Source organism: Arvicola amphibius, chromosome 1, assembly GCF_903992535.2.
Source record: "Arvicola amphibius chromosome 1, mArvAmp1.2, whole genome shotgun sequence".
NCBI lineage: Eukaryota > Metazoa > Chordata > Mammalia > Rodentia > Cricetidae > Arvicola > Arvicola amphibius.
Genome location: NC_052047.1, coordinates 170,747,835 through 170,769,955, shown reverse-complemented (window position 1 = coordinate 170,769,955; position 22,121 = coordinate 170,747,835). Strand labels below are relative to the sequence as shown.

Genomic DNA, 22,121 nt, shown 5'->3' with positions numbered 1-22,121 from the left:
CCAATCCCGTGGCCGGGGGCATCGAAAGATGAGTGAGTAGCCAATCCAGGCATGACCCGTGTCCGCTCTCCCTATATAAGCGGCTGCCGTTTAGTGCTCCGGGCCCTTCGCTTTTGCTCTCCCTACAACCAAGAGGCTCCAATAAAGTGTGATTTGAGAAGGATCCTCGACTCGGTGGTTGTTCTTCCCTGCTGGCCAGGGGGATTCGCCACACCCTTTGACATACTTACTGATTTTTTTTTTCATATTTTCTTTTCCAAGGGTCTCTCTGTCTCTGTCCCTTGTCTTTGCCTCTCTTTGTGTCTGTCTCCCTCTGTTTCTCTGTCTCTGTCTCTGTCTCTCATTCATACACACACATAAATGCCCACATACACATACATACTCTCTCTCTCTCTCTCTCTCTCTCTCTCTCTCTCACACACACACACACACACACACACACACACACACACACACACACTCGCTAGGCTATTGTGTGCTTATTGCTCCTCAGGAAAAGTGAGAACGCTCTGGCCCAGTACACAGATGCTGGCAACCCTAGGTCAGTTAGCTGTGCCTCTAGAACAGAGTCCCATAAACTGGGAGCTGACAGTGAGCAGAGTTCATTGGCTCACAGTTCAGAAGACTGAGAAGTCCAGCATCAAGGGGCTGGGCACCAAACTCCCCAACGACCAACTCACAAATTCCCTCCTAGCAAAAAAAGAAAGAAAAAGAAGAAAAAGGAAAAAAAGAAAAGAAAGAAAAAAACCTTTTTTGGGGGGGGGGTGTACCAAAATTCTTTATTTAAAGAAATGGTACAAATTAAAGAACTTAAGCGGATGTTTTGGTGCGACTTATAGAAAAGATAAAGGTAGACCGACATGCACGCACTGCCTCAGTGACCAGTAAAGTTACTTGTGGCTTTGGGGAAGTCAGCTTAGCTCTCATTACTGTGTCCCAGGGTGTGCTTGTCAAAGAGATATTCTGCTATGCCAGCTTTAGGGGCTCCCATCTTGCGCAAGTTGGTCACGTGGTCACCCAGTTCCTTGATGGATTTCACCTGCTCATTCAGGTAACGCGTCTCAATGAAGTCACACAGGTGGAGGTCATTTTTGTCAGTAGCCAGTTTGTGCAGTTCCAGTAGTGACCGATTCGCACTCTTTTCCAGGTGCAGTGCACACTCCATTGCATTCAGCCCGTTCTCCCAGTCATCTCGGTCTGGTTTCTTGATATCCTGCAGGAAGATTCGGCCACCTCGTTCATTCTGCAGCTTCATCAGTTTCTCAGCGTGTTCTCTCTTCTCATGAGATTGGTGGAGAAAATATTTGGCAAAGTTTCTCAGAGCCACAGCATCCCGGTCGAAGTAACAAGACATAGACAGGTAGATGTAGGAGGCATATAGTTCCAGGTTGATCTGGTGGTTGATGGCAGCCTCCGAGTCCTGGTGGTAGTTCTGGCGCACTTGAGAGGGAGACACGGTGGTCATGGCAGCGGCTGGGCAAGGCGTGGTGGCAACCCTGGAGCAGCAGAGCGACGGAGGTTGCAGAGGGTTCTGGCTTGGAGGAGCCGGCTGGGTCGGAGGGGTGGAGCGCTGGGTTCTGTTCAAGCAATGTTGAAGCAGGAAACCTCAGCGACTCTGCGTGAGAAGGTCTCCTGATTATCTCTTTAAAAAGCTTTTAACGATGTCACAATGCTTGCGTTTCAACACGACGTTTGTTTGTCTATGGTTGAGTCTCCCTGTGTTGCCTGGTCTGGCTTTCAGCTCCTGTTTCCAGGTGACCCTTCTACATTAGCTTCTTGAGTAGCTTTGAGCGGAGGCACGTGGCACCATGTTGGGGCTCTATGTGAGTGGAAGACTCATTCAGACCATAGCAACCAACCCTCCCCTATAGTACCGAAGATTCCCTGACCTAAAATAGGGTGAGGACGTAGAGAATGTGATGAGGCAAGGCCTCAGGGCAAGGGGCACGGTGCCTGTAGCCCAGGCAGCCAGCCCTTCCAATAACTTCCCTGAGGCAAGAGAAAGCAGGTTATGGGCCAAGCAGCTTACATCCTGGGAGCAGATGTGTCCCCAGAAGGTGCCAGAAGGCAGCAACAACCACAGTAACAGAACTTGCCAGAGGCAAAGAGCCTTATTTGAACCTAGCTTTAGTGAGGTTTTTTCCCAGTGCTCCACGGAAACATTCATTTGACGGTCCCAGGCTGAGGGAAGCGCTCTCTCTCTCTCTCTCTCTCTCTCTCTCTCTCTCTCCTCTCTCCTATCATCTCCGCTCGCCTCTCCCTCTACTCTCGCCTCTCCAGCTCCCCTTCCGCCTCACTCTCTCCCTCTCTCTCATCCTCTCTCTCTCCTCTCATCTCTCTCTCCTCTTCCCCTCCTCTTCTATCTCTCCTCTCTCTCTCTCCTCCTCCTCCAAATTGTGGACCACGGAGTTTAAGCTGTTCATGTTTACGATATCTATTACTGGAGTTTATTAACTCTAATCATTTAATAAACAGTGACTGCTAATTCAACTAATGTGGGAGTGCCTTCTGTTTTCTGTTGATTTCATTGGTTAATAAAGAAACTGCCTTGGCCATTTGATAGGCCAGTTCTTAGGTGGGTGGAGAAGACAGAACAGAATGCTGGGAAGAAGGGAAGTGGGGCAGTCGCCATGACTCTCCTCTCTGAGATGGATGCAGGCTAAGATCCTTCCCGGTAAGCCACCACCTCGTGGTGCTACACAGATTATTAGAAATGGGTTAATCAAGACGTGAGAATTAGCTAATAAAAGGCTGAAACAAATGGGCCAGGCAGTGTTTAAAAGAATACAGTTTCCATGTAATTATTTTGGGGCATAAGCTAGCCAGGCAGCCGGGATCTGGGCTGCAGGAACGCAGCCCGAAGCTCTCACTACATTCAACAAAAGAAATAAGTTTCTTTTTCCTCTTTTGGGGACAGTGCTTTGAGGTGCTCAGAATGGTCCAGTGTTTGACATACTGTTGTAGGCTTTTCTACAATACAGCCTCTAACAAAACTAGGCCATCTCGAACCCCTGGTAACAAGATTGTTTACCTTTATACCAAAAAGGTTGGGAAAGCACCCAGGTCCACATGTGGTGTGCGGCCAGGCAGATTCCCAGGGTTCATGTCGTAAGACCTAAAGTCCTGATGATATTGTCTAAACTAAAGGGGCAGTCATCGGTGCCTACTGTGGCCCCACGTGTCATAAGGGACCTGTTACAGGGCAGGGTGTGCTTTCTTACTGAGCAGGGAATGGTGAAAGTATTGAAGGGCAAACTCAGAATTTGCTTTTTGTAAGTTAAGAAAAAATGGGCAGGGTGGGGTGTAGTGGGGGTGGGGAGGGGTGGGGTGACTTTTGGCCACTGGAGGGATGACCTGTGGCATCTGTAGAACTTCACTGACAGCCTCATCCGCACATTGAGCTCAGCTCCTTAGTCCCCCATTCACTCCTGTGGAGTTAGTGCCTAGCCAGCCAAGGGTTGGATGTTAAAGTGGGTGAAAGAGCTGGTGAACTGACTTAGTGGTTAGAGCCACTTGCCCCCAGGTCTGACGACCTGAGTTTGAGCCTTTGGACCCACAGGGCAGAAGGAGAAAACCCATTTCCTCAAGTTGTCCTCTGACTGCCACATGCGCACTGGTACCTGCACCCCCCCTCCCTCCACGCACACACAAATTAATAAATAGAACTTGGAAAAATGAACGGACCAGAACTCATGTCGGCATTGTTTCTGCTGACAGTAAAATCGATGCCTAAAATTTACCCCACCTCCAAGTTCCTCTTTATAAACGTCTTTGAGATGATTTGACATCTAAGAAAACTTTACTAGGATCTTTAAAATTCTGATATCAGCACCCATGCGCAAAGGAGGTTTGTTTTCCCAACGTGTATCTAAGGCCGTGCTTAAGTTTGCTTGACCCTGAGTGCTTGTTGAGAGTCAACTGAAATGGCTGTAAATGTGGCCGTGTAGCCTGACCATCAACCCGGAGCCAGGCCACGCTCATGCAAAATTAACACAGTGTTTCTTAAGGTAAGAAATGACGTAAGGCTTTGGAAAAGTTACAGTAAGTTGGGGCAGTAGGCACAGAGCACCTGGTACCCTAATTATATCTTTTCTGACTCACAGCAGGCATCGTTATCTGATGGGGGGGGGGGGCCTTTGCCGCAGAACCTGGCTTCAGCTGAGGAATCTCCTCAGCAAAAGATGTAGTTGTTTACCACCTCCGGGTCAGGAGAAAGAGGCCGGGAGTGCAGAAACCTTCTTGTTTTGTTTCAAGGAAAGGTTGCGGAGTTTTCGGGTGTCGTTAAATTCCACTGAACCTGTGTTAACCCACATCTGAAAGAGAGACTGTATTTCATAGAACCATCCCATACGGTTATTATGGGACAGAGAGGAATGAGGAAGTGTTGGGAGACTGAGCAGAACAAGGCTCTCCTGGGAGAACAGTGAGAGCCCCATCATTCACAAAAAGCCCAAAGGCCCACCTCTGCCTGCAAGAGAGTTCCGTTAAGGCATGCTTAAGACAGATACAATCTGGGCTGGCTTTGGGAGTTCTGTGTGCTTGTTTGGTTTGCTTTTTGAAACAGCGTCCTGGCTTGTGAACCATGCTGGCCTCATACTCACTATTGTCTGCCTCTGCCTCCAGCTAGGATCTTGCCTCACAAGGACTTTTCTTGGACCAGTGAGATGGCCCAACAGGTAAAGGCACTTGCTGTACAAACGTGAGAGCCTTAGTTCAGTCCCCAGAACTCAGTGGTAGTATGACCAGGGCTATGACATACCTTGCCCCCAGTTCAATTAAAATAAATAAATAAAAATAAAAAGTGAATGCAGTAACATTTTAAAAAGGGGTTTTCTTCTTACAAATAAGGAAGAAAAAAGGAGAAGAGAAAGCACAATGAGAGAGAAGGGGGAAGAAGGAAACACAGCCTGGAGGCAGAGATACCGGGTAAGGGCTACAGTCCGGTTAGGCCTCTTGCTCAATCTACATGGAGTTTGCAGTGGGTTCCTAGGCTTCTGTAGGCCCCACAGTCTCACTTACCTGGCAGGACAGTCAATACCCACCCATCAGGGTACCTGGAGGTGTAGCATGACTTCAGATTTATAAGGACCAGTGCCAAGCTGGACACATAGGAAGGATTTGGCTAACTCAGCAACTTGACCCTGCCCAGCCTCACAACAGTAGGAAGTGAATTTCTCATCCATCTATCCATTCTTTCAGCTCCCCTGAGCATCCTCACTTCGTGCTGAGCAGGAGAGGATATGGGTTGATAGTAAACACTGTTTTGATCTAGGACCATCAGGAGGCCAAAGATGGCCGTTTAGCGCACTGTGAATGGGGGCCTCCCTCATCCTTCAGACTTCTCCCACAGATTTACCCCATTCGCTTTTGAGGGCACCTTTCCAGGCAACCTGGACATACACCCCAGAGGAACAGGTAGGCCTCCCTGGCGAACCATGGGTGCGGGCTCACAGAAGGAGCACTGGGAATGTTTGCCGGCTCTGTGAGCCCTGTTAGAGCCCTGTACTGAGAGGCCGGAGCAGGAAGAGAGGAAGGAGTCCTACCTTTCCTAGAGAAGTAACCTGGATGCCAACAGTTCAAGAATATCCTGACTGGTTCTTCTCTGCAAGTCCTGAGAGTCCTTACAAGTGCCGGTTCCATGTGCTCTTATTGGGTCAACCCCAATAGTGCTCACCCTCTCTGTGACACTTTTCAGACTGGGACCTAAAATATAATCACCCTCATGTGTTGGCTTAGTACCTCACCATCCCTGCTTGCCCCAAATGGGGCTCCAGGCACTGAGTCAGAGCCCTTTGTGCCCCAATCTTCTGCCTCCAGGACATTCTCACTGACCTTAGCTTGCTCAGTTTTCATGCTGGGATCATGGTAGCCCTGTATTTACTTTAGGAACAATGGCCCAGTGTTGGGTAACTCAGTGCTTGCAATGACTTTGTAACTTCTTTGAGTGGTAAGCATTGACTACACTTAATCCCCAGTCAGGCTCCCAGCAGGTCCACACATCCCAGGGTTTTCACGGAGGCAGCCCACACTTACAACTGAAAACTTATTCAGAATATTGTGAGGTGTTCTTTGCTTGGCAAGTTTTAAAAACATTGATTTGGAAAGGGAGGGCATGTGTGTGCCCCGGCACATGTTGGAGGACAACTTACACAAGTCAGTTCTCTCCTTTGAACATGTGGGGCCTGGGGAATCCAACCAAGGTCGCCAGACTGCGTATTTCCCTATCTACTGAGTCATCTAGCCAGCCCCTATGTGATGTTTTAAAAATAGCTCAATTGCAAAGTTCTTTAGTGTGAACTACAGAGATGACAGCATCATGTCACAATGGCTGAAGGTTGGACATCACTCCCTACCTACCGTATGGTGGTGTGAGCAAGAGAGAGCTGCTCTCACCATCCTCCACCCCTCACCACCTGTAGTGGGTGGGAGAGCTGGTCCTGAAGTCATGGAAGTGGGAGAGCTGGCCTTGCCCCTCACCAGCTGCAGCACCCCAGGGAATGGGCTCTGCACCTCACCTGGGCAGCACAGTAGAGCTGATCCTCTTGGGGGTGCAGAGCAGGAGTGCTGACCCCCCCATCTGCCATGTGGTGGCATAAATGAGGGAAAGATGCCCCCCACCTCAGCCCTTGTCTCCTGCAGCAGGCAGGAGAGCTGGCCCTGGTGGCGTGGGTGCAGGTAAGCCAGTCCCAGGTGCATGAGAGCAGAACTGGCCCTGCTCCTTGCTGCAGTGGGTGAGCTAGCCAGGGCAGTGCTGGAGACCTCGTCCTGATGGTGTCAATGAGGGAAAACTGGCAGGTTGACCAATTCAGCTACCACCCATGTTGTTGGAGGCTGCCTGTTTGTTCCCGGATGCTCGGACCCGAAGTAGCCACACAGAAACTGTATTAATTAAATCACTGCTTGGCCTATTGGCTCTAGCTTCTTATTGACTAGGTCTTATATCCTAAACTAGCCCATCTCCATTAATCTATGTGTCACCACATGGCTGTGGCTTACCGGGTGAAGTTCCATCCCCAGTGTCTGTCTCCAGCAGGGCGACATGGTGTCTCCTGACTCTGCCTTCTTTCTCTCAGCATTCAGTTTAGTTTTCCCTGCCTACCTCTGTTCTGCCCTGCTATAGACTCAAAGCATTAACCAACACAAGCAACACATATACCAAAGGCCTTCCCACACCACACCCAGGCCCAGAACCAGGGCTATGAGTTGGCCCACCCCAACATCCACCTCATCTATGAACTGCTGGAGCATGTGCAGGGGCTGGACCTGCAGATCCAGAGCTGCAGGATGGCTCAATGACACAAGGCAATAACAGGATATCCAAAAGGAGTTCCCTTGAAGGCCCAGTATCAAGGATGCAGCAGAAGACAGAGGCCTTGAACCAGACTAATGACTCATTGCAGTGAACACTTGCAAGAAAGGATATACAGATGCAAGGGTTTGCTGTGTGACTCACTGTGTCACACTACAGCTTCCGTGCTGTGACTTTTTCTTTTTTCTTTTCCTTTCCTTTTCTTTCTTTCTTTCTTTCTTTCTTTCTTTCTTTCTTTCTTTCTTTCTTTCTTTTGATGGGGGATATGTTAGTTGGTTGTTTTTGTTCTTTGGATTTTCTTTTAAATTTTCTTTTTTTTGGGGGGGAAGGCTGCAAGGGCAGAGGGCAGATATGAAGGGGCAGGGAGATGAATGAGACTGGGATGCATGATGTAAGCCCACAAAGAATCAATAAAAAAAATTATAAAAAGGTTGGGTGTACCCGAGTTGACATATGTTTGCTCAGTTTATCCCTCCCAAAAGATGCTCTTAATGGCACAGCTTCTTGGAAATCTAACTATTGTCCTTGTCTGTCTGTCTGTGTCTGTCTGTCTGTCATGTCATGTCATGTTGCAATGCAAACCTGAACAGGCCTTGTATATGCTCAACAATGCTTCTGTCTATAACCACACTCTGTCTTTGTCCCCATAGGCAGAGAGGAGGCAACAGATTTCCACTGTGGCTAGCCTTAGCTGCGTCGTGCTTCACCATCATCCCTGCCCACCCCTTTGTAAATTGTGGCTTTCATATCTTTTGTAAGGGCACCGTCTATTTCCAGCCAGAATCCTGGCTAATGCTGACAGCATATGGAAAAGATAAGTCGTTTTCTTTCTAGTGTGTATTTAACAGACATAAGCACAGGCTGTCTTTTCCAATCCATCTCCAGAGACACATCACCCACAGAAGCTGTCTGCTCCCCCTCTGGGCTCACTGTCCTAGCCCGGAAACAGTGCTATTGAATGTAGCTCCCCTGACCCACATCAGAGCCACCCCTTGGGGGTTTATTAGGAGTACACATTGCTGGGCATTCAACATCTACCAACTCTCTAGAGACAAGGCTCTGGGATATGTTTATATAAACTTTCCAGGTGAAAACAACTTCATGGAGAATCTAGTGTAATGATATTTTGTCTGTGTTGGCATGATTGATAATTTTGAGAGGGAAGCACTCAAGAAAAGAGCAAACCCTGGGAGCACGCTCTGCCTTCTTCCCTTCTCCTAAAGCAGGATATAAATGTCCCTGTACCTCCTGTGCCCAGATGATTGCCCAAGGCCCAGAGCTGGAGAGCCGGTCTTCAGATACGTTTGCACAAACAACCTCAAACAGTTCTTTCCCTGTGTGTTTCTTGCCTCTGTCCTACAATGTCCCACCTCTTGAGGCCAACTTTCACATTTCTGGAAAGCCCTTGTGGATAAAAACATTAACGCTGATATAGGGGAGGCCTTCTTTCCTGTCATATAATGTTTGTCAGCTTAATAGAGCCCTTCCGCCCCAGGCCACTAAACCACTAAATTAAGAAGACTTTCTCTTTTCCTACACTCTGAAAGAGGGAAGGATTTCTCTTTGGGTTACAAAACTCTGCCTCAGGGTGGTGAACACAATCCCTCTGTTGCTCTTCCAAAGCCTTTCTTAGCTTTCTTGTTTCAAAAACCAGAGATCTGAGATAGCTTAACGAGGCACACATAATACGAGGTTAAAGAAACAATTGGCGGCCAGTGAGGCGACTAACTGTAAAGGTGCCTGCCCCAGCAAGCGTGGGTTCTGTCCCTGGAGCCAGCAAAAGCTGGAGAGAACTGACTTTGCTGTTGTCTGTTGTCGCTTGTCCAACCTCCACACACCTGTTGGCTGTACCCTCCGCTGTAACACCCGATTCTGTGTTCCCCCCTCGGTACAGTTCGCGCGCCACTGTACCTTACGCGCGAGTCAGACAAGGGCCTGGAGATTGAAAGAACACACAAAGAGACCTGGGTCATTCGGAAGGAGATCAGCCGAATGCGGTTTATTTAGCCTTGGGGAAAATCTTATATACCCCACTCCTGCCCAAGGAATTCTACCCAGGCAGGTGGGAAATTACCATACCAACAATAGAGTCAACAATGCCCTACAACAAATCACCAGGCGGGGCAGAGGGAGCACAGGAACAAACAGGATGCTTAGTCATCTGACCAGAAACTGTCCTCAAGATGAGCCCCAGGAACAAGGGCAGACCCGGGCCCTACACTCCGCGAAGATCTCCAAAAATAAGACGATGAAAAACAAAGCCCTAAGATTTGCAAGCTATTAATTTCAAACACTCTTCTTTGACTCGCTTCTTCCTGACTACAGTGTTGGAGCATATGAAAACCTGCCGCTTACCCATGCTGGAAACACATCCAAAGGAAGGCTTATAAACTTAATGTCCTTTAATCCTAGCACCTGGGAGGCAGGGGTAAGTGGATCTCTGTGAGTTGGAGGCTAGCCTGGTCTACAGAGCTAGTTCCAGGACAGCCAAAGACATACCCAGTGAAGCCCTGTCTCAAAACAAACAAAATCAAAAAAGAAAAGAAAGAAAAGTGAGGTGAAGTAGCAACATTTGGTCTAAAATTGATCACAAAGCAATATTAACAACTCGCCCTAGAGTAGCTCATTAACAAATTAGGGGAGTTATCTATTTCCTAGTTAGTCAGCAACTCTGCTCTGTTGTTAAAGACATCTCATGTTTCTGAAGAAGCTCTGTTTTGTTTGATTGGGGTGGGAATGGCCTCAAACTTACTGTGTAGTCAGAACCCGGTTGAATTTGTCACCTTTTCCTCCCGAATGCTAGCAACTGTCTCAGTCCACAGCGAGGCCTTGGCTATAGAGGGTTCTTTAAACGTGTGTGAGATGACTAGTCGAGGTGAGAGCCTTCTGCTTTCGTGGACTGTTTCTGGACGTCTGCTTCTTCTCAGCCTTGCTTCCCTCTCTTCCTTGTCCCCTCCTCGTCTTCATCTTCTTCTAACTTTTTGCTTGTGTGAGACAGAGCCTCTCTCCCAACCTGCCCTTGAACTCAGGGTCCTCCTGAAGAGCAGCCTGGTGTCATTCTGTTCTGTTTTGTTTTTCATTCTCTGACTCGAGAGGGAGGAAATGTATTGATATGTCTTCAGATAATGTAATTTATTAATTTATAAAAGGGTAGAAGAGATTGATAAACATCTGGTTGGGAAAAAGGCAGGCGAATAGAAACGCAGAAGGTGAATGGACGAGGAAAGACGAGTCGGTGGTAAGATCATCAAAACACAGTTCATAAAGTGCTATGTAATTACTGACGTCAAGCTCAGAGCTGGCCTTGAGCTTTGGAGCAGAAGGAACAAGGAAGGGAACAAGCCAATTATAAGATTTATTCTGTGCACAAATTAGAAACACCCCAGAGACTTGGCTTGACATGTCTGACGCATGTCCTGGGGGACCTGCAAGAGGGGAAAGCTTAGCCAAGGTCTCCCCACTTTGGCTTTGGTACTTTCTCCTCCCCGATGTGTGGATGGATTTGATGTTCCATAGCTCTGGGGTTTTCAGGAACCCAAACTCCAGCGTCCTCCCATAGTCCACAGCAAGGGCACAGACACGGTGTTGAGATCACCCTGTCTCTGAGCTGTAGGACCTGTTTTCTAAAGGGCGTTTCCAATTAAGATGGCCCTTTAGATAACTTGGAAAACATTACAAAATTATGATTACCTAGGCGCCACTCAGATTAACAGAACGTAGACCATTAGTACGGGGCTCCTGTTAGTCTTAGGTACAGTGGGAATAGAAAAGTGCTGACAGCCGGGTCCCGGGACGGTCACCTTTGACCTTGGATCAGTCACCTGGTCAGAGTGCACTCTTCCCGCCCAGCATCTCGGGCTTAGGGATTCTGTGTTACAAACAAGAGCTTCAGGGCCTTTCCACGCGGTGGATTCACAGACAATGATCCACCGAGTTTACAGAGAAAAGATCTGGATTCCAATCTGCCCTGCCCCCGGCAGCCTGATCCAGGCTCTTGAGCACTGTGGTTTGCTTTCTTCACTGGCAAAATGGTTAGAGAAACGATGAGCTGTGCGCACATCTCAAGACGACTCATGGATTTTCGATCGAGTCCACGGGTCAGGGGCTGGATCCCATTCATTTTTGTGTTTCCAGCTCGTTGATCAACGGGACGCGTAGCAGACCGGAAATGACTCATTTAGGGAGGCAGACCGGAAAGGATTAAGTACATTCGAGGCCACTAAGTATGAAGTTTTACTAAGGTGTGAGGGGAAGGACTGAAACCCATGTATCTTCATTAATATCCTGAAATCCTGGGTTCATTTTCTTCACATTGTCTTGACGAGCACAATGATGTATTTGATCTTAGTGCACAGGACGTTCTTTGGCCTGTTTTCTGCTATCGTGTGTCAGATTGTGGGTGCGTTTACACATGATTTGGCTAGAAGACATTTAAACTAGCATAAAAACTTCTGTAGCAACCCAAGGTGTCAAACGTTAGCATACTGACCTATCTTTTATAACACACGCAGTTCGCAAGTAAACCTGTTGTAACACCATGGGATTAATTTTTTAATATGCTATTTTAATTTATTCTTTGAGAAGTTTATTTATGCATATAATATATTTCAATCATACTCCCCCACATTCTCCTTTCTAACTCCTCCCAGGTTCCCCCCTCGTGTATCCCTCCCTACATCATGTCTTATTCTAACTTTCTAAAATTTTAGAGCCCACTGAGTCTGGTACTGTTCATGTGTGCAGGGGCGTGGGGGCCGTCCATTTCAGGATGGGCAACCTAGCAGAGCCACACCGCTACAGAAAACCAGCTCCTCCTCTCCTGGCAGCCATCAATTGCCAAGAGTTCCTCAGCTGGGGTGGGAACTTGTATGCCCCTCCTCCATCCCAAAGCATGAGTTTTATTAACTAAGAACAACAGTCTATTGAAACCTGGGTATCCCTTAGTAATAGACTTTTTTTTTTTTTTTTAAAGACAAGGCCTGACCTCAGGATGACCTCAAACTCATGGCTGAGGATGACCTTGAACTTTTGATCCTCCTGCTTCTACCTCCCAAGTGCTAGAATTACAGGCGTGCGCACCGTCGTTAGCTGGAAAGATCACCTTGCAAATAACAACCAAACCATGACCTTGTTTATGTGAAATGTCTGTGGTTAGTGCACACAAAACCTTATTGAGATAGGCGAAGTGGATAGAGTAAGGACGGGGTCAAGGGTTGAGCAGGGGCTTGGCATTATTGCTGACCTGGAACTCAGTGTGTTGTGTTCCTTGGCTGGATCAGTTCCTCTCCCCAGGCCCTGCTTTTAGTCTATGAACCGGGGCCAGATGGTTATCTCTAATGTCCGTTCACTCTCTCACAGGCTTGGAGTGTCTGATGGCAAACTGGTAGAACTCAGCTACCAACAACTTCCAAATCCTAACAGGCATTTGTGGGGTGGAGGCAGAAAAAGGTCATTTAGCTCAGTGGATAGGAGTTCAGCTCTAAACATAAAAACAAAACAGCTCACAATTCCCCATAATCGCATGGAAATCGGAAACATGAACAGCAATAAATGAATCACTGACAAAACCCACCGATGAGCCTTTCTTTCTAGGATTCCTTCTATCACAGTGTGTGGGTCTCCTGCAATGACTAAAATGACCATAACCTTGATGACTTAAGATGCAAATGTGTATGTGTCGCTATACAGTGGCTGGCATGGCTCAGGGCACCCTCATAACTGGCTGTCTACGTCCCCCATAACTGGCTGACTGGGTCCCCCATAACTGGCTAACTGGGTCCCCCATAACTGGCTGTCTGTGTATTCCCCTATATTTGTGTATGTATTCCCCCATAGTTGACTGGCTGTGTCCCAAGTCACCTAGCCTCTGCTTCCATCCCTCACTCTCCTGCCTCTTGCTTCTCTTACAAGAACTCTCAGGTACCCTACCCTGGGGAATCCAATATAATTTCCACACCAAGGTCTTAGGTAGCTAGTTAGACGTCGTCAGGAAGTGGACCCCTCCCTCATAATCAGCAGGTGTAAAACTTAAAGGCTGGTGCCGCATGGCTAATTAGTGGTCTGAGAGCTTGACTCGTACCTTTGGCCACAAGAGGACATGTGCAATCTTGAACTCATACCCAGAAATAGCTCCCTAAACCTGGCCAGCACTAGTGCTAGGAAGCTAAGCCTTTTATAAGAGTATTACAGAGCTGGAGGCTTTCTGATAAACAGCAGAGATATCCTATCGACTTCTTGTGTAAGTCTACCCAAGCAGGCCTGGCAATGGCTCGCTGGACGCAGAGACTCTCGGGAGAGGGTGGGGGGAAAGCTGCTTGCTCTGGAGACTTTAGAGACAGTGTCAAGGCTGGCCTAGAATGCGCCACCCAATGGTCCCTTTACCAACTGTCCCTTCTCGTCCTTGAGAATGCCCACTTCATTCTGTGATCTCCTCCACCTCTCTTCTACAGTACACAGTATCTCATCTGGATTATTTTGACAGAGATGGCAAGGCCCAGGGAGCCAAAGTTACTTCACAGAGACCTGGGAGCAGGGGGTGGGATAGATCCTGGTGGCATCCGCTTTTTCTTCCTGGTTTGTCTTCATGTGGCAAACCACGGATTTCTGTTCCTTGAGTTGAGACCATGCTGTTCCCTGTCCCTTTGTACTCAGAGCTCCCATCATGGAGTGCGCTTCTGCACCGCCTGTCGGGTGGAGACCCTCGCTTTCCTAGTTTAGATACTATATGCCTCGGTTCTCTTGCTCTTGCTACCCATGCTAACCTGTTCTTTCCTAAAGGGGGCAGGAGTGATTAATGCTCATGTAATATTCCCTGGTTGTCCATATTGCCATGGGATAAGGCCAATGCATTGGATTAAGTTAGTCAATACTGGATTAAAGTGGTATTACCAGACCTCAAATGGTGCACTCTTTTGCTTCTGAGGCACTCCTTTGGTGTGATGAGCCACTGGATCCTGAAGAGAGCTTAAAGATGCCCCTGTGGTCACTTGCCTTCCACGCGTCGTGACCATGATGTGGTTTTCCTTTTTGGGTTTCCCATGCATCACTTCAGAACCATGGGAAGGAAATTCATAGCATACCTAAGAGAAGCAAGTGTACGTTGACTGTGTTCCAACCAAGGAAGATGAGTGACTGTGTGAAACCTGGTTTCCGCCAGCCAAGGGAATTGTGGAGTCAGGCAAGTCACATTATGCTTGGCTTCCAGGCTGCAGAGTGAAGGCTGGGGGGGTGGCCCAATCATTCACTGGTGTTTTGATGAGGCTCAGTGGAAGGATGCACTCCCCATGAGCACTAGTGCTTTCTCTATGAGATGGCTAACTCCCATTCAGTCCCTCCATGTTCATCTGAGTGGATAGAATCCATCCATCGTAACTGCTGCCTTAAAAACAGAAAGTTAACTTGGCCCGGGAATTCAAGTTTTGTTTGCTTCTGTAAACGGTTAGCCAAGTGTTCTAGAGTACTAATGAATGAATGAATGAATGAATGAATGAATCTTGGCAATTTAAGTTAGATGTTAGAGCCACATGACCAATAAGCTTTAATAGCATCTTCCAGCTAGGTTTGTCTTGTAAAAGACAAAACATAGTCAGCTGTGTTTATTTTGGAGGGAGGGTGTTTGCTTGTTTTTAAGACAGAGAAAAACCCAAATGATGCCAGGGATTTATATAAAGGAAAATAAGCGAGAAAGGAAGCAGCAAGTGTGAGAAAAAGTTGGACGTGCAGAAACACATTTCTAGTTTAAAAAAATATGGCAAAATACAGTTCTGTTCTACAAGAAAAGATTTCTCCAGAATGGAAATAGAGATAAGGTCAACACTAGGGGACTGTCTCAAGAAGGCTTGTGGCAGTTAAGACTAAAAGACGACATGATGAAGTTGGCTGGAACTAAAGGTTATTAAAAATTCCTGAGGTCATGGACTGGTGAGAAAGCTCCCGGGGAAACTACTTGCCGTACAAGCGTGAGGACCTGAGTTCAGATCCCCAGAGCTCCTGGGGAAACCAGACAGTGTAGTGCACATCTGTCATCCCAGGACACCTACAGCCAGATGGGAGGTAGACAGGGCAGACTCCCCGACTCCACACTGTCCAGCTAGGTGAGCTTTAGTTAAAATAAAGTCAACCTAGACTCTGTGCCCAGTCAGCCGCATCCCAGCGTCGCTGCGCCCAGAGCTGGTACTTAGGGTAGCTCAGCTTTTACAAAATCCTGATTATCAGGAAATGTCAGACGCGCTGTAAATCTGTGGTCTTTGAAGACAGTGACAGTTCAGACGGCTGTTTTAATGAAGGATTTTATGAATCGTTCCAGTTCTAAGAGCAGGTGAAACAGGCTGGCGTAGCTCTCGGGAAGAGTTCTCATTTAGCGCCTGCAAAGCCCTGGGCTGGGTCCCAGCGCCTCCTGTCTACACAAGTCTAAGACAAAAAAAACCAAAGTCAGTGCGTCTTAAATGTGAGAGCTGAGTCCACCTTCCAGAGTCCCTCTGCCTGTCCCTTGGGTTTCTGGGCTTCTTGGTAGCTGAGAACTGCTAGATGGGACCTACAGAGTGGGTGCCGGGGTGCGGGGGACGGGGACGGGGGTTGGGCGAGGGGGCGACAGGGACGCGATTCTGGAGGGAAGCCCTGACAAGTGGGCCCTGCTTCAAGAGGACTGTGTCCTTGCAGTCTGTCTCTGCCCCTGTCTGGTTGGAGTTCCCTTCATAAAAAGCCTCTAGCACCATGCCAAACAGGAAGAACCAGTATTCTGCCCAAGAGGAGCAGAGGTGAAACATGAGACCTCCCAAAACAGAAGAATTTCCATCAACACAAACAAGTGCAGTGTTTGCCATTGAAGCAAAGGATGACAAAGTCCCAGGGACCCTGCTGCTGACTTTGAAGGCTAACAGAATAAATACAGTTCCTCCCTCCACACCCATTGGAGCAGGGGCTGGGCCAGGCCCTGGGAAATGCAATTCCGCGAGCCCACGGTGGGAGTGGGGTGTGGTGTGGATTCTGCACTGTTACACAGGGGACCCAACACACCATGACTACAAGTTGTGTTTGAAAGCACCTTGGGAGCCTCAGAACACCGCCCGTCAGCTAATTCTCAGGCGAATCCTGAGAAGAGTTAAGCCCAGATCCCTGCTACTGAGGAGTCCTGTTTGGCTATGAGACTGTCAACCTGTCCTTAATGGTGGCATGGATAAAGACTGCTCCTTTCTGCTTTCTGGTCCCTTGTCTCACCTGCCAACCCTTCTACTCTGGTACCTTGTACCTTGTTTTACAAAACTATGACAGAGTAGAAGTATAAATGTCACCAGGGATGCAAAGAAGGGCGGGATTGAGAGTGTGAGGCCAGACTGGGCTATTTTGTGAGTTCCAGGATAGCCTGGGCTATGTCATGAGATTCCATCTGAGAGAGAGAGAAAGAGAGAGAGAGAGAGGGAGAGAGAGAGAGAGAGAGACAGAGAGAGAGACAGAGAGAGACAGACAGACAGACAGACAGACATCATCTTCTGTATATTTCTTACCTACTTTCAGCCTCACAGAAGTTCTGTGTCCACCAGGATCAAGAGACACAGCCTGACTACATTTGCCTGTTCAGGCCCGCTTCATAGTGCTGGCTTTCCTTGCACAAACACTGTGAGGTTTCGATTCTCTTCCTCCTTCTGGAGCCTCCCCCTATGTACCAGCAGACCTATGGCTTCAGAAGAACTACTCAGGCCTAGTGAGATGCAACGGCTTGGTGGATAAAAGCTCTTGCTGCCAAGCTTGACAGGAGGAGAGAATCAGCTCCCCCAAGTTGTTCCTCTGACCGCTGTGGGGGCCAGCCATGATAAGCTAAGTATGGGCAGGTCACCCAAAGGAGGTTCTTTACTTCCAACCATTATCACCTGCCAGAGTAAAACTCTGGCCATCCATAAATTTAACAAGAGGCCTGAGTCTTCAGTAGTTTACCCTGAGGTGATACCCGGTTGCAAAAAGAACCGAACCACAAACTGAGATTGCCTAACACCACCCAGAACAAACCATTTGAAGGAAATTCCAACGGCTGTAGATACCTGATGGAGGAGAGTTATCTGTCTATGTTACTTTCATTGGTTAATTAATAAAGAAAACTGCCTTGGCCCTTTAAGAGAACAGAAAATTAGGTAGGCGGAGTAGACAGAACAGAATTCTGGGAAAGAGGGGGAGACGATTCAGGCAGTCTCCATAGTGAGTCTCCATGCTTCTCCTCTCCGAGATGGATGCAGGTTAAGATCTCTCCTGGTAAGCCACACCTCGTGGTGCTACACAGATTACTAAATATGGGTTAAAGGAAGATGTGAGAATTAGCCAATAAGAGGCTGAAACTATGGGCCAGGCAGTGTTTTAAAAGAATACAGTTTCCGTGTAATTATTTCGGGTGTAAAGCTAGCCGGCGGGCGTGTGGCGGGATGCAGCCCCGCCGCTTCATTCTACAGATTGGCACCCAACATGGTGACTAAATCCACTTAAAAACCTAAGAGGGCTTGAAATAAAGGAGAGAGAGAGTTTAACACAGCTTTTTGCTGTTTGCTAGGACTGCTGTAGAGATTTCCTGTTTCGGCAATAGCGACAGAGAAAAAGCTGAGTCATTTTAAAACGCAGTTTCCTGCAGTTTTCAGACTGTGCGGTGCTCTGCGTGTCAGATTTTATTGTAACTTGGATGAAAAGAGTTTCTGTGCTGCATGCTCAGTCTCAGAATTAAATTGCTGAGTGCGGCTCCAATGTGGACTGCTGTGTACCTGGAACTGTGTGCAGCTCAGGGGCACCAAATGACTGAGGCAGGAGCTGCTCTTGCTCTGCTCCGCCCTGCTGAACTGTGCTGATCTCAGGCAGGAACTATCTATTGTAATTACCATGATAACAGCGCAGTTAAGGTTTAGACTTGGCTGGAAACAGGCGGTACCATATTACCTCTACATGGCGCAACTTAAGTTTTTAAGAAGTGCTTAACCTTTTAAGAAGTGCTCTTGGATAGTAAAAAAAAATTACAGATTCACAATAGGAAAGATTCAGACATAGAAGGCCTTTAAATGGCTTACAATGTTGGATGAATATACGTAGGCTTGAGAGAGAGAAAAAATAAATATATAGAGAATAAAGTTAATGCCTTAAAAAAAGGGTAAAGTCTTTAAAGAGACAGAATAAAGTAAGTGATAGAGTAAAAATAAGCCACGTAAAAATGGAAAATTCACGGAGAGTCTGGATGATGTATTTTATTGTGTTTTCTTTGAAATTTTTGACTGTAAAGGAGCTAAGTACAGAGAGACATTTCATTATATGGGCTGCCAGGCTAGACCAGAATGGACATCTTAATGGTATGACTTCAGGATTTGGATCTAAGAACATGATGCTTTGGAAAAGAGTTTCTTCTTTTGCTTTCACAGAGGACGAGACTCTGTGGATTGCTTCTATCCCAATATGGTATGATAGACCACACCCTCCTGAAAGGTTGCTGTGAACACCCTCAAAAATTACTTTGCTCAACTGCCGACTGAGATGAACCTAGCAGACAGGATATATCATGAAAGACCTAAATTACAGCGCCCCCACTCAGCAGGAAGCAGTTTGGAGAAAAAAAACTGCGCCCATATTCCCAAATATTATTTATAAATGTTTTACATTTAAAGGGGGATATGGTATAGAGATGAATAATTTGCAATGGTATGGATTTTAAGGTCAATTTGTTATATGTATATGTATTTCTGATCTTGATTAAGCTATTTTGATTGTGTAGTTCATTTTAAAAACTGTAATGTATAATTAGGAAATATAGGTTGTTAGTGGATAATCATCGATAATAGTCAAACTTGTAGTCATGTTAGTTAGATTTTCTAGATGTGCATAGATATATTTCAGATATTTCAGATAGGCATTCTTCATATCTTTCAAAGACTGCAGAATATGGCATTTAATGTTTTAATAACTTAAGGTTTTTCATGACAATGAGACACGTCTGTTCCTGGCAGCACCAATCTACTTCAAGAGGAAGATGGGCATCGAAGAGGCTACTTATGGAGTTTGTCAGCCATTTGGGCAAGAAACTGCTCTTGCCTGGACTGTTGTTTAAACTGGACACAAAGAACCCACAAAGAGAGGACTGCTGAACTTGCCTAAAGGTGAGATGATCCTTTGGGGTTCCTGATTCATGAAAGAGTCTGCGAGACATTCTGCAGGACACAGCAGAAAGTGACTGAACTGTCTTTGGAATTTCCTGCTTCATGGAAATGTCTGCTGGATACTTATGGACCTGTAGGCTGAAGATGGATGCCCCAACGGTACAGAGGAACTTTGGGTGACTGTCCAGGCAGCGAGTTGTCTCTGTCATTTCTAGAATTTGAAAGTTGCATATGACTTGTTTACTTAGGTAATATTATATCCTTCTGGAGTCTTTGATGAAGTTGAAGAATAAATAGATAGTTATAGCTTTCCTTAGTTATGATAAAAGATAAAATAGATCTAAATATTGTAACTGTAATACTTGCTTGATAATTGTTTTGTTATATGTAATTTTGCTATGTTAAAGTTGAAGCCTTTCTTTTTTGTTTAAACAGAAAAAGGGGAAATGATGGAGGAGAGTTATCTGTCTATGTTACTTTCATTGGTTAATTAATAAAGAAAACTGCCTTGGCCCTTTAAGAGAACAGAAAATTAGGTAGGCGGAGTAGACAGAACAGAATTCTGGGAAAGAGGGAGAGACGATTCAGGCAGTCTCCATAGTGAGTCTCCATGCTTCTCCTCTCCGAGATGGATGCAGGTTAAGATCTCTCCTGGTAAGCCACACCTCGTGGTGCTACACAGATTACTAAATATGGGTTAAAGGAAGATGTGAGAATTAGCCAATAAGAGGCTGAAACTATGGGCCAGGCAGTGTTTTAAAAGAATACAGTTTCCGTGTAATTATTTCGGGTGTAAAGCTAGCCGGCGGGCGTGTGGCGGGACACAGCCCCGCCGCTTCATTCTACAGATACCTGCCAGTATACACCCACCAGGATACCCATAGACAAATGTCAGTCAATCAGGGATCCTGAACCTCAGAAACCCCTCACCCCCACCTTTACTACTATAAAAACCTAATTCTAATTGAGCTCTGGGCTCTCCAGTTGTTTCAGTACGTTGGATGTGTGAGGAGACCAAGTTTGCAAACTTGATTAAGATAAAGGCTCTTTGCTTTTACATATGGGACTTAATCTCCTTGTTGGCTTTTACCGGGACTTTGGGCATTTGGGCATAACAGCCACCACAGCTGCATTGTGGCCCATGTACAACCACCATCAATCATGCACACACGATAAATAAGCAAATCTTTTAAAAATATATTTCCTTTTGAAAGAGATCAGAACAGACACTATTGTTTGCTCTAAGGGGAAACCAAAGAGAGCCAGGCCAAATTTTCCTTCCCTCCATGTAGAGGACCTGTGGCAGAAATAACAGGACCCCACTAGAAACCAGAGGACACTGTCTTAGCCAAGAGGGGGAGGAGAGTTGAGAGAAGTCGAGAGGAGTGCACAGTCCTGAAGAAACCATCCGGTCAATTGATCCATCGAGGGTTAGTTGTGTGAGAGAGAAGATAGAAATGACTGAAAAAAGCTATTCTCTCATTTTCTTGCTTGCTTCTATCTTCCTCCTTAACCCTCAAGCTTAAAAGAAAATTACTTTGAAGAGCACAAGTAATTGCTGGATTCTCTTAGGGCCAATTATAGGTCAGGAACATGAAAAGTATAAAAATAATGATTTTGAAAGATAGTTTTAAGATCACAAAAACTAAAGAACTCTAAACATTGCTTGATGAGAACAGAAATGCCAAGCTACAGGCTATGGGTCAAGTCTAAATGCCAAAGGCCCTGCACTGTCTCAAGGGAGGGACAGCAGCAGGGAGGACATCCCTTGTTCCTGCTGGCAGGAACCCCTTCGAAGACACCAGCAGGACCAGGACACATCTTGGGCTCTGGGGAAAATCAGAAACCCGGTTGGTATGTGCAAACCAGCCCTAATTTATGGTATGCTAGCCAGGAAGAATGTGGTACTGTTGATGGTTATCTTTGTAGCAGATACTATCTCGAGAAGAGCTGGGTTGACACTGGAAATATATTTACGTATATGTTATGGCTTCTTGGAAGGCAGGTAAAGTTGAAAAATACACCTGTAAGTGAACAAAAAGGCAGAAAGGGCTGCCCGTTGTAGGTGTGTCCCAGTCTCTTCCAGCAGTGTTTCCATGCAGATTCTGAGACCTCTCAACAGGCCTCTCAAGGTGGACAGTGCAGATTTCTCAGAAAGACTGTGTCTGGTGCTGGGAAGCCTGGGGCCACTGACCCACTGGACTCTGTCAGAGGGGAGCTTTGGGACTATCAGTGTTTTCTAAGATGGGGCATCTGACTTGATAGCGTGTCTTCTGGATGCGGGAGCAGATATGCTGCTTTGGTTGTGGTTAGTCTCTCAGTGACGGTTTACAGTTTACCCTTCAGATTAAAGCCTGCAGGATTAGCCCCTGGTAGAGAGGTTCCTTAGCTTCCACAGCTGCCTGCTGGACCTCAGGAAATGCGTATGCCCAGAAAAGACTTCCTTGACCCTCCCCCAACTGGAGTAGAAGAGGATTTCTGGCAGTTAGGTAAACGCCGGCTTGTGAAATGGGTTCCTATGGAGTCATTTCCCTTACCTGTGGCGGAAGGATAAGGCTCCACACCGACAGGTACCTGGGGTTGTACATCAAAGCCCACGCTGGCTTCCAGGCTCCCTCAGATCTATGCACATGTACTTCTTATACATTTCAAAAACCCGCCACTGGAGCATCCTGGTCCGTCTTGGCTTCCCCACT

General features: G+C 46.8%; 1 pseudogene; it reads right to left on the bottom strand.

Annotated features, from left to right (window-relative positions):
- Positions 1–916: 916 nt before the first annotated feature.
- On the bottom strand, positions 917–5,853 carry LOC119806070 (annotated as a pseudogene).
- Positions 5,854–22,121: the final 16,268 nt, after the last annotated feature.